The sequence below is a fragment of the Grampus griseus genome (genome assembly GCF_964374135.1).
Source record: "Grampus griseus genome assembly, chromosome: 11".
Taxonomy (NCBI): Eukaryota; Metazoa; Chordata; class Mammalia; order Artiodactyla; family Delphinidae; genus Grampus; species Grampus griseus.
This window is the reverse complement of record NC_139005.1, coordinates 47,306,543-47,319,920: the sequence shown is the minus strand read 5'-3', so window position 1 is coordinate 47,319,920 and position 13,378 is coordinate 47,306,543. Positions and strand designations below refer to the sequence as shown.

Genomic DNA, 13,378 nt, shown 5'->3' with positions numbered 1-13,378 from the left:
TGTAGAGGAAAAAGGAAATGCTTGTCTGTTTGGTAAGACAATATAGAAAATAAGCAAATAAAAGCTAAATTTGCCACTAATTCAGGAAACCTACCAAAAAACTAAACAGGTATCTATGAACAGACAGAGAGGTTTAATTTTTGTTTGATGTCAAACTGTATCTAAGATATTTTTGGTGATCTTCTATACGCACCTTCCATATTTTGAGTGAAAACATTCTTTAAAGTTTTCTAATTTGTCCATAGTTCTACCCAAGGACTTTGCCTTCAGAAACTCATATAGGCAAAATGATAAAAATGAAACTTAAAATAGGTAGAGCACCGTTTCCCTAGAATAAATACTATGATGATGAGTATTAGAATGGAAGTAACAATGCAGACAACTATTACCTTCACTCTTTTTCTGAATGTTAATTTTGGCAAATATACTTAAGCCTTTTTAACATAATATTTTACAGTATTTCATAGATGGAGGGAAATCGATATAATCTGCAATTAACAGATAACAGGGCTGAAGATTAATATGCTTATTTTACATTATGTGAGTCAGACATATCTGCAAGGAAGTTCTGAGACATTCAGCTTTAATCACATTTTTTTTCTTGAGTTTTTTTCAGCTCTACTGAGGTATAATTGACAAATGAAAGTATAATATATTTAATGTGTAACATGATTTGATATACATGTACATTATGAAAGGATTCCCACAATCAAATTAATCAATACGTCTATCACCCCATATATTTACTTTTTTTGGTATGAACAATTCATATTCTACTTTCTTAGCAAATCTCAATTATACAGTACAATATTATCAACTATAGAAACCATATTACACATTAGATCCTGAGAACTTATTCATCTTATAACTGAAAGTTTGTACACTTTTACCATCCTCTCTCCATCTCTACAGTGTTATTATGTAGAATTTGTCTTTCTCTGTCTAGCTTATTTCACTTAGCATAATGCTCTCCAGTTTCATCCACGTTGTCCCAAATGGCAGGATTTCATCATTTTTTAAAGCTGAATAATATTTCACTGTGTGTGTGTGTGTGTGTGTGTGTACACATTTCTTTATCCATTCATCTGTCAATGGACACTTAGTTTGTTTCCATATCTTGGCTACCATGAGTAATGCTTCAGTGAACATGGGAATACAGATATCTCTTCGAGATAATGATTCCCTTTCCTTTGTATATGTACCCAGAAGTAGAACTGCTCAATCATATGGTAGTTCTATTTTTAATTTTTTGAAGAACCTCCAAACTTTTTTCCATAGAGGCTGAAACAGTTTACACTCCCACCAACAGCATAAAAGCTTCTGTTTTCTCTACATTCTTGCCAGTATTTGCTATTGCTTGTCTTTTTGATAATAGCCATTCTAACAGGTATGAGGTAATATCTCATTTTGGTTTTGACTTTCATTTCCCTAATGATTAGTGACGTTAAGCACCTTTTTATGTACCTGTTGGCCTTTTATATATCTCGTTTAGAAAAATATCTATTCAGGTCCTTTGCCCATTTTAAAATTGGGTTATTTGTGTTTTTTGCTATGGAGTTGTATGAGTTCCTTGTATATTTTAGATATTAACCTCTTATTGGATATGTGGTTTACATGTATTTTTTTCCATTTCATAGGCTGCCTTTTCATTTTGTGGACAATTTGCCGTGCAGAAAGCTTTTAGTTTAGCTTTCATTTAGTAGTCTCACTTGTTTATTTTTGCATTTGTTGCCTTTGCTTTTTGATGTTAAATCCAAAAAAATCATCACCAAGGCCAATGTCAAGGAGCTTACCCCCTATATTTTCTTCTAGGAATTTTATGGTTTCAGGTCGTGTTCAAGTCTTTAATCCATTTTGAGTTGATTATTGTGTATAGTGTAAGATGGGGGTTCAGTTTCATTCTTTTGCATGTGGATATCCAATTTTTCCAGCACCATTTATTTAAGACACTGTCTTTTCCCCATTGTATATTCTTGGCACCTTTGTCAAAAATTAATTGACAAAATACATGGATTTATTTCTTGGCTTTCTATCCTGTTTCACTGATCTATGTGTCTGTTTTTATTAGTTTGGTATTAGAGTTAGAAATCAAGGAGTGTGATACCTCCAGCTGTTCTTTCTCAAGATTGGTTGGCTATTCAGGGCCTTCTGTGGCTCCATATGAACTTTAGGATTGATTGTTCTATTTCTGCAAAAAATGTCATTGGAATTTTGATAAGGATTGCATTGAATCTGTAGATTGCTTTGGGTAGTATGAACATTTTAACAATATTAATTCCTCCAATTAATGAGCACGGAATATCCTTCCATTTATTTCTGTCTTCAATTTCTTTCATCAGTGTTATAATTTTCAGTGTATAGATCTTTCACCTATTTGGTTAAATGTATTCTTAAGTATTTTATTCTTTCTGATGCTATTGTAAATGAAATTGTTATCTTAATTTCTCTCTCCAATAATTCATTGTTAGTGCTTAGAAACACAATTGATTTTTATATATTGGTTTTGTATCCTGCAACTTTACTGAATTTGTCGATTAGTTCTAACAGTTTTTTGGTGGAGTCTTTAGGGTTTTCTGTAATATAAGGTCAAGTCATCTGCAAACAGACAATTTTACTTCTTCCATTTAAATTTGGATGTTGATTTCTTTTTCTTGCCTAATTGCTCTGACTAGGATTTCGAGTACTTAATCACGATTTGTTTGTCCCGATCTCATCAACTGATACTTATAGTTCTGGATTTTCCTTCCAGTTTAATGCTGAACCAAGGAATGGAATAATTCTCGCGTAGGTTTTTGGCATATCTATTGGCTTTTTCTATTGCCTTCTTTTATTTCTCCTTTTGGATAATTGTGGTAAAGGTTCTGTTCTATTTTTGAATTAGATCAACAATTACATTTTATTTTATTCACTTTATAACATTGATATAGTTATAAAGCAAGAATCAGCAAACATTTCCTGTAATGGGTGAGATAATAAATATTTTAGGCTCTGCAGGCTGTATGGTCTCTCTCATAACTACTCATCTTAATAGTTTTAGTGCAAAAGCAGCCACAGACAATACTATAAAAAAATGGGTGTGGATGTTCTAATAAACTTTTATTTACAAATTAGACCAAGGTTTATTGTTTGCTGATCCCTGTAATAGAATACCATTAGAAAACCAAGAAAAGAAAGAAATTGTACATAATCACACTAACCTTACACAATATTATTAGCAATTTTGCATATCTCTTTTCATTATTTTTCTATATTCCTATATTTCTGATGAATTTAAATAATATTGTAATCATATAGATCATACAGATCTAATTGTATATACTGCTTTTTCATTATTATTTTTTATTATTTGTCTTTAAGTTCTTTTTCTTGTTTTGATTAGATAAGTGGCGCATTCCAATTTTTACAAAATACGGAAAATGCAAAAGTATAAACCAGAATAAAATACTATCAAATAAAGTCTTCAATTGCCACCATGATTTACAGAGAAAGTATCTTCTCCCTCCCGTTTTTTCTTTTTATATCCATTTACATCTGTTTTTTTACCCATACATTTAGAAGTGCTGTTTGGAAAGCCACCTCAAATTATTGTTTCAGAAGTTGGGGTAGAAGTGACAAAGGCATCTACCTTTTTATTAGGGACTGTGAATAGAAATGTTTTTAATTTAAAAAGTTTTAAATGGTAGAGGCAAGGCAAATCCATTTTATTTTTCCAAGAAGATACAATAAAAGCATGATAACAAGTTACTTCTCTCTGACTACATACACACAGACAGTATGGCTCTAGATATAGTGACATTAATTAGATGGAATAGTTTCAAAAGTTCAAATTGCTTGTCTCTTACCTTACTGATTTAAATGTATTATAATCGAATTAACCTATAACCTAATCTATAGGTATACAAAAATGAATAAAGGGATCTCTGACTCAAATATTGAGTACTCTTGCTAAGTGCTTATTAAATATTTATTTGCTCAGTTAAATTTCCACAAAAGCCCTATAAGATGCTGTACCTATCTTTCAAATAAGACTAAACCTCAGGAAATATTGGAAACTAGACCCAAGTAAAACAATAATGTCAGGGACTGGATTTCACTAATCACTGCTGACTCTTAAAATTACATAAATAGAATTAGAAATAATACTCTTGGTTAATGTATTTAGAAGAGGAAACAAGAAAAAAAAAAACTAGGTATTTTTTATTATGTCTTCTCTGCATGTCTAAAATATTCTTATGGGTCAAAAGAGTCAAAGATGATTTTCAAGACTGTAAGAAAATAACTTGAAAAATTCTCTCCATGGATACATTTGTATGTTAGAAACCTACCCAGGAAAACTATAGCATTAAGGTCAAATGAGAAGCTTTCACCACAGACAAATAATGCACACAGTGTACATCCTATTCAAAAATGGACACATCACAGCAGGGACCTTCTGTAAGCTCATTAATATTCTACAGATGCCAACTGTTCAGATCGATCCAAAACACCGTACCTTGTCAAAGAATGATTTTGAAAAGATTTGAATGTCTTCAGAATGTTTATGGTCTACTTTTGTAATCATTTTTGCCTTATTGGAAACAATAAAAATTTGTCTATCTATCATCTATCTATGTAATTTGGTTTCTCTTTGGTCATCAGTTAATCCAACATGATGGATTTACAGCATATGAGCACTGGAAATAGCATCTTTTTTTTTTTTTTTTTTTTTTTTTTTTTTTATTTTCTTGCGGTACGCGGGCCTCTCACTGTTGTGGCCTCTCCCATTGCGGAGCACAGGCTCCGGATGCGCAGGCTCAGCGGCCATGGCTCACAGGCCCAGCCGCTCCACGGCATGTGGGATCTTCCCAGAACGGGGCACGAACCCGTGTCCCCTGCATCGGCAGGCAGACTCTCAACCACTGCGCCACCAGGGAAGCCCAGAAATAGCATCTTTTAAAAAGTATAATACTTAAGGAAGACAGAGGAGGAAAGAGACAGATTGTAAGTATTGGCTAAACCAGCTGAAAATAGCACTCGGTCTTTGAAAGTTGTCTAAATAATCTGAATTTATACATTATTGAATTTTGTTACTATATTTTTAAAGTAGACAAATTTCTTATTGCGTGGAAATCAAATAAATCTAGAATAATACTAAAGAAATACCAAATGGCACTTGTAAGGGGTAAACTACTTTTTGTTGTATTATCAGAGTATAAAAACTATCATGAGGTTTAAAGTCCTCATTCTGTGATTTTCCTGCTTGCATAAAGGAATCTAAAACATCTTTCATTATTAATTTATGATTTTAAACTATTGTACCTTTTATCACCTCTATATTCTGGAGTAAACACTTAGAAATACAACTGGATGATTTATTTTTCAGCCATTTCACAAATCATAAACAACATTTCTAAATACTCTTAAATCCATTATTTTAAAATCATTATATCAATATAAATATTGAAGTTTACTAATATTCAAATCATGTTATTAATATTGAAATTTACTAATGATCTAGGTTAATGTTGGGATTTCCATTTTATAGACAGAAATCTATGCTCATAGAAAAGTGAAGTGGCCTTTAAAAAAGCATTATATGATGGAGTTATTTTTTCCTCAATACTTTGTTTTCTGTATTATTTTTTCATAGTTCACCAGTTTATCTCAGTATATGATCTTTTATACTCTTTCTCCAGCATATTTACTTGATTTTAATTATAATTGCATCCTCCTGGTTGCAAGTCACCACTCAGATACCTCTTCACTTCCTTATCTCCAGCTGTCTTGTTTCTTCCATTTAAATTGACATCTTACAATCTCTTAGCTGAATCATTGCAGAGTAGACCAAAATCAATTAACCCTTGAAAAATGCCACTTCCAAGATTATCACCTGTTCATTATTAACAACTCTTGAGTTAACCAATAGTTCAGACCCAATTCATATACACTCATTGGCCTCACGTTATTTTCCTGTGCACAATTCTGTAATATTTTATACAACTTATGTCTGTCGTGTCTTGTTCCTTTTATTTGTGGGCATAATCAAGAAAAACAGAGTGAAAAGTATAATTTTACCTGTTGACAGATGCTCTCTTGAACAGATTTCTTTGGATTATGTGTGATATTGTTAAACCTTGTCACTATTGCTTGAAGTGTGATATTTGAAGGCAATACAAACGAAGAGAGGTAGAGCAGACTCTGGATTATCTAAAGAAATAGAAAAACAGGCGTTACATATATAATTGAGGTCCAGAAGCCTCATTAGGGTCACTACCTTTAATTCATCCAATAAATTTTGACCCTGTTTTAATAATTAACAAAATTGAATATATATATATGTACATATATATTTGTCAATCTATTGATTGAATTACTAGGTATGAACACAATGATGAAATGTGTGCAGGAGAAAAAAAATTAGAAGTATGAAATGAAGATTAGTTTTATTTTTAATAAATAACGGTAAATTACATATCTACCATTGTGAGAAGGAAATTTACTGGCATTCATTAGCTGTCACTCAAATAATTCCCTATACTCATTTAAATAATTTGCTCTAAAATTCAACTCATAAAATATCTATTGACAATGGAAATAAATATAAAATTTAAAAGAGAGTTATTAGAAACACTATCAATAATATACATGCCTTACAATGAGACACACTGAGTCATGCAAATGAAACAAAAAGTATTTTAGAAATCTTATGATTTAGAAACCAAATGTCTTAATCAGATCTGGGTGATAGATGAATATGCTAATAAATCTCCCTAATACATCAAATGCCTTTATTTCAACTTAAATCTGGTACTGAGTATACAGATGCTAGTACTTAGGGTTTATTTTGCTTGGGTCAAGCATTCCTTTGCCGAGATCAAAGCTAAGGAAAAGTTAACTCTGTCAGTTAAATACCCAGTTGCCTGCCTTGCATCCAGGGCCACTTATCCTAAAGTGTTGAAGTCGATGCAACCACCAGGCCAAATGACCTTTGTATGAGAGGATGAGAAAAGCCTGTGATCTAGTTGCCTAGTCAGTGAGAAACTGAGGGTGGGGATTAGAATGAAGATTAGTAGTGGAATTAGAAAGTCATGGATAAAATCTGAGAAATAGATAAGGCCGGAATTAAAGTTTTAACTTACGCTAGGAATGGAGAGTTCACACTCAGTAGGTCTCCTACATCTGGGATAACAGCAGGGAGAAGAGGCTTACATCTGCTCTGGACCTACCAAGAGGCTTGGGAGCCTTTGTGACTTTTTTAAGCCGAGGAATTTAAGGGTGGCAGCTCCACCCTACCACAAGTAACCGGCCCATCCAAATGCAGAAAACCCTTCTTATATTTGGAGGAAATACATTTTCTGTCAGTTCCCTCTGGCAGAGAGAGTTGCCTGGAGTTTAGGGCAAAGCCTCAGAGGAAAGCCTCAGGCATTCCTGACAACTGGGCTCCGACCCTCCATCTATGCTTAATTATCATCATGGTTCACGGAGGTCAGCATAGGGGCCAGAACAAGCGAACATGACAAGGCCACATTTTAAATGCTCACCAACATTTCTACACAATCGTCACAGAGCTTTATTAACCTGACTGGTCTAGTTTCCTCCAGAAAGACCAACCCGTATCCAGAGGTTTTTTCAACAAATTGGCCAACAATCCAGGAATCCTCTGTGATAGTTATAACTATATTAATCTATTTTACATCTCTTTCTCAATACCTATTAAACTATCATATTTTTATACACATTTAGGCAAATAAACTCGTACAGTGCATAGATTGGTCCTTAGTTTTAAAAATGAAAGTCAGTGTTTTAAAATTTGTGTGTCTGATGAAAAAACCAAGAGAAGAAACAACAATCCTTAATATAGGAAAGCTTTCCTTTAATTCAGGAAAGAAACAATTTTGGAGACTGAATCCAAGTAGGCATAAAGCTTAAAGCTTATTCTCCCCTACAAAAGCAGTGTTAATTACTATAGCTAGAAGCTGGGCTGTGGTATCAGCTATCAATAATTTGGTTTGTTAGCAATTCACATATATGCCACATGTTTTATGATGGGTTTTACTTATAACAGGGAACTTAAAAAATGCTTTAGAGCTTTCAGTTTTTTAAAAAGATTCCATTAGTTATCATAATCCCACGAACTAAGAGGAAGTGGTATTTTTAATCACATTTATAGATAAGAGCATAAGGAATCGGAGGTACGAAGAGATTTTTCCAAAGTGTAATATTCAATAAGTGATCACACTGATACCATGACTAGTATCTTTCTGTTAGGCCCATTGTTACTGATTCCACCTTAACACACCAACTTGGAGGCTGCTCTTCCTGCTTATAAATATACTCCTTCTGTTTTATTTTTATGGTGAATTTCCAAATTTCTATTCTTGCACATATGCTTGTCTGTCTTGTCCATCAGAATTCAAATACCTGTTCTTTGGAATACTAAACGCCAACTATCCTTCAAAGTCTTTAGAAAATGCATCATTATTCCAGCTTATTTACATGTCCTTTCTATAATGTTTTTGAGTATATAGACTATATCATTGTCGTTAACAAAAAGGTGGCTTGATGACTACCGAAAACATCTGTCTGCTTCAAGTGTTTTTCAAAAACTTTATGTGGTAGGATGTGCTGAAGCCCAAGAATTGTGCCTTCCCTTCTAGAAATCAATATGGGTTGATTAATCTATGGAGAAGAAGGTGTAGGACAAAGGAGTAAAGGAACTATTGAAGTGATGGTCAATGCTTAGATCCTAGTGCTATATTCAAGGCCCTTTTCTCATTCAGTTGTACAGAGTATCAGAATGTGCCTTTATATACTTGGTGAATAATAATTCTTCAACTTCCTAAATCTAACCAGGCTGTATCAATTTTATGAACCCTTATCAACAGTCTACGCAATCCAGAAGTTTATGCTTCAAAATAGCCCAGAAATAATGTACTTAGCAAACTAAGTCCCAAATTAAATCAATAGATGTTTGGAGACTACCGCCTTCACTATAAATTCTTTTAGGTAGTCTATAGATAAAGCATGAGCTGTGTTTCACATCCTACCTATAACGTGAACTATGTTTTCACCTATAGGAATTAGTACGTTCCTTAGAGAATAATGAACTGGTCTTTTTGCTCTCCATTCCCTCTTTCTTATACAAAGGATACAGTAACATCAAATTAATGTACAATGTTTAAGTTTAGGTGACAGCTCACTCAGTTTTATAATGGGAATTAAACAGAACCAAATCTTTTCTTTTCTAACATGTAATTGAATTCAAATTGGAATCTAATCCTGGGAGGTTATTTTATTCTTCAAAGTGGGCCACCTTTTACATCCTACCGACTGATTTACTTTGACAGCTAGACAGCAGAGATATCAATAGTGCATAGTCCCCAAAATGTTAGTAACACAAAACCTATTTTTAGGTGTAAACTCGTGCTGTAGTTAAAGGACTCTGAGAATGCTAATTGATAACAAGGGTCAAACTAACTGAAGATGTTTTTGTAATGGGAGAATTAGAAAAAATAATATGAACCAGCACCTAATTATTTATGAAGAATTGGATGAATATCCCATATCAGACAATTCCTCTGATTTATAATACTATACTTTTAGAATTGTGTAAAAGCAGTTGTAGTGAGCTGAATAGTGGCCCTCAAAAAGATATGTCCATGTCCTAATTTCCAGGACCTGTAATATACTTTATGTGACCCTATAGACTGAATGCTTATATTCCACCCCACCCCCCACAAAATTCATACATTGATACCTAATGATAGTTGGAGGTGGGGCCTTTGGGAGGCAATTAGGTCATCAGAGTGAAGCCCTCATGAATGGGATTAGTGCCTTTGTAAGTGAGACCCCAGAGAGCTCCCTTGCCCCTTCCACCAACTAAGGATACATTGAAAGACGGATGTCTAAGAATAAGGAAGAGGACCCAAGCAGACACTGAATCTGCTGGCACCTTGATCTTGGACTTCCCAGCCCCCATAACTGTAAGAACTACATTTCTGTTATTTATAAGTCACCTAGTCTATAGTATTCTGTTATAGCGGCCCTAACAGACTAAGATAAAAGTTGGTACTGGGAATGGGGTGCTGTTACAGCAAATACCTAAGAATGTGGAAACGGCTTTGGAACTGGGTAATGGGTAGAAGCTGGAGAAGTTTTGAGGTGCATGCTAGAAAAAGGCTACGGCCATAAGTGGACCGATCATTAAGGGCAATTCTGGTGAGAGCAAAGAAAGAAAAGAGGAGAGCTATAGAGAAAACCTCAGCTTTCCTAAGTAATCCTGAACAGAATGTTGGTAGAACTATAGAGGGTAAAGGTCATTCTGATGAGGCCTCAGACGTAAATGAGGAATATGTTACAGGATAATGGGAGAAAGGAGATCTTCATTATACAGTGGCAAAAATCTTGGCTGAATTGTGTTCATCTTCGAGTTCTAGTGTTGAACTGTGAGTAATGAAATTGGATATTTAGCTGAAGCTATTTCTAAGCAAAGTGTTGAAGGAGTGTCCTTGGTTCCTCCTGACGCCTTACAGTAAAATGAGAGAAGAGAGAATTGACAAAAGGACAGAATTGTTAATCAGAGCTTAAAGATTTGAACAACTCTCAGCCCATCCATATTGAACAGAATGAGCATATATGATTGGAAGAAACTCAGTGTATGGACAAAACACCATTTCATATTATTAGTCGGCCATCTCAGCAGAAGCAGGAGCTATTGCGGAAAACAACGGAAGAATAACCCCAAAGATAATTCAGAAATCATCAGGGCTGCCCCTCCCATCACAGGCCCAGAGTAAAAGGGCCCCAAGGGCACAGTGAATTCAAAGGAGGGGCTGCGTGAACCTATGGGACATTAGGGTGTGCTGCCAGGTGCTGCCTCACAACACGGGCTCTGCTCTCTGCACTCCAGCTCTGTGCTCCTTGGCTGCCTCAGGTGCAGATCCAATGGGCTGCGGTTTGGTGTCATGGTGGCCACCCCTATGGAGGACACAGGTGGCGAACGTTGGCAGTGTCCACACTCTCCTATCATCTCTGCCAGTGTACAGAGTGCAAGAGCCGTGGGGGCATAGCTGCATCCACCTAGATTCCAAAAGATGCCTGGCAGAGCTCTCACTCAGGGAGAGCTATGGGTGCAAGAGCCCATCCTACAGGGGCAGAGCCCAGGCAGAGAACTGCAGGGGTGGGGCTACTACAGAAAGCCCCAACTAGGGTGATGCCCAGTGTACCCTGGGGATGGTCACTGGAATGCGATTTTAAACACAGGAAAGTCATAGCCAGGGAACTCAGACCCGTGAGTGCTGTGTGGGTGAGACTGCAGCCCCAGTGGGTCCATAGGTAGAGCATCCAGTCAAAGATCATTCTTGGTCCTTAAGGTTTAATGTTGGAATTTGAACTTACTTGGGACCTGTTACCCCTTTCTACTTTCCCATTTCTCCCTTTTCGAATGGGAATGTCTCTCCTAAGCCTGTCTCACCATTATATTTGGAAGATTTCACAGGTTCACAGATGGAGAGCAATTTGCCTCAGAATGAACCATACATTAAGTCTCACCCATATCTGATTTAGATGATACAAATGAGACTTTGGACTTCAGAGTTTGAGTTGAATCTGGAATGAGTTAAGATCTTTGGGACTACTGGGATGGAATGAATATATTTTGTGTGTGCAAAGGACATGAATTTTAGAAGACCAGATATGGAATGCTACAGACTGAAAATGTTTGTGTCCCCTCCCCCTGCCCCCGCCAAATTCATAAATTGATACATAATCCCCAGTGTGATAATATTTGGAGGTGGGGCCTTTGGAAGGCAATTAGGTCATGAGGGTGAAGCCCTCATGAATGGGATTATTGCCCTTATGAAAGAGGCCCAAGAAATCTCCCTTCTGCCATGTGAGGACATGAGAAGATGGCCACCTATGAACCAGGAAACCGGTTCTCACCAGACACCGAATTTGCTAGCACCTTAATCTTGGACTTTCAAGCCTCCAGAAAGCCAGTCTATGGTGTTTTGTTATAGCAGCCCAGAGGGCAAAAGATGTGATTAAAGTAAGGATCTTAAGAGAGGAGTTTATCCTGGATTATCCAGGTGGTCCCTAAATGCCATGTATTCTTATGAGAGAGGCAAAGGGAGTTTAGAGACAGACACAGAAGGAAAGGCATGGAAAGTAGGCAGTGATATGAAAATGAGGCAGAGCAGAAAGTGATGCAGCCACAAGCCACGGAATGTTGATTGGTGCCAGCAGCAAGAAAAGGCATGGAGCAAATTCTCCCCTAGAGCCTCTTTAAGGAGTGTGGTCCTGCTGACACCTTGTGAAGTGTGAGAAAAAAAATATCTACTCTTTTAAGCCACCAAGTTTGTAGTAATTTGTTACAGCTGCCCTAGGAAACTAATACAGCAGTAGTGATGGCATCGTTTATGAAAGTCATGAACCCAGCAATTCCAAAGAGGTCTCTCTTATAAGCACTTTCGCACAACTTTGCAAAGAAACATGTACAGGATGTGCAGGGGAGCATCATTTATAACTGTGGCAAACTGAAAGTCACTAGGAAAATGGGTAAATTGCTGCACATCCATAATAAAGTACTACACAACTGTAAAAAGAATGAAGTAGATCTATAGGCACTGATACATAATATCGTTAAAAGTATAACAAATGCAATAACAGCAAGCTATAAAAAAATATGATTCCATTTATTCTAAATACACACATAAAGACTTACACATGAAGACTTAGGTGTACATATTTCTATTTGCATACAAATTATCTAGAGCAATACTAAAAAGCTATTAATAGGTGACTTTGGAAAGTAGTTATATATTTTTGAAATGTTTAATTACATAATAAGTATATCTCATTTTTCTTTCCAAAACTTTACAGAAATGCTGAAACACAAACCTTTATTATGAAATATAAATATATCCCCTTAGTTGTTAACCTGGTTGTGAGTTGTAGCAGGTAGTTCTATTTGTATTTTACATAGGATTTTCATAACTTTTTTCTACTGCTTTTTTTTCTGCTAGCTAAATTTTAATCAACTAAGGTAAAAAGGAATTGGCCCCTGCTTACAGATCTTATGGAGTAGCTCTCATAGTGCGGCTCCAGTTGAGCGGAATAATCGTAAGCTGGTACCTTTTTAGAAATGTAGATTCTGGGGTACCACCTCAGATTTACTGCACGAAGCTCTGGAAGTGAGACTCAGCAAACTGTAGTTTAGTAAGTCCTCCAGGTGATCCTGATGCCCACTAATGTGTAAAAGCTGCTGGTCTAGCTCTTCCTCCAACACACCTACAAGTGTTGGCTGCAGTAAATGTAATAAACTGCAGTTCTTGAGCCATCGTGGTCTATTGACTCCTCTGCCTACCGAACGGCTGAAGCTACCTGGGAACCACTGCTCTTT

The 13,378-nt window shown here is 35.9% G+C and overlaps 1 protein-coding gene across 4 annotated transcripts in view; it reads right to left on the bottom strand.

Annotated features, from left to right (window-relative positions):
- The window catches only part of SLC16A7 (solute carrier family 16 member 7), a 167,961-nt gene that overhangs the window by 65,983 nt on the left and 88,600 nt on the right, over nt 1–13,378 (bottom strand). For all 4 annotated transcript variants that reach the window (XM_082667078.1, XM_082667080.1, XM_082667077.1 and 1 more), the window contains one exon: nt 6,055–6,186. The gene's annotated coding sequence lies outside the window, so the exon portion shown is untranslated. The remainder of the gene's footprint in view (nt 1–6,054; nt 6,187–13,378) is intronic.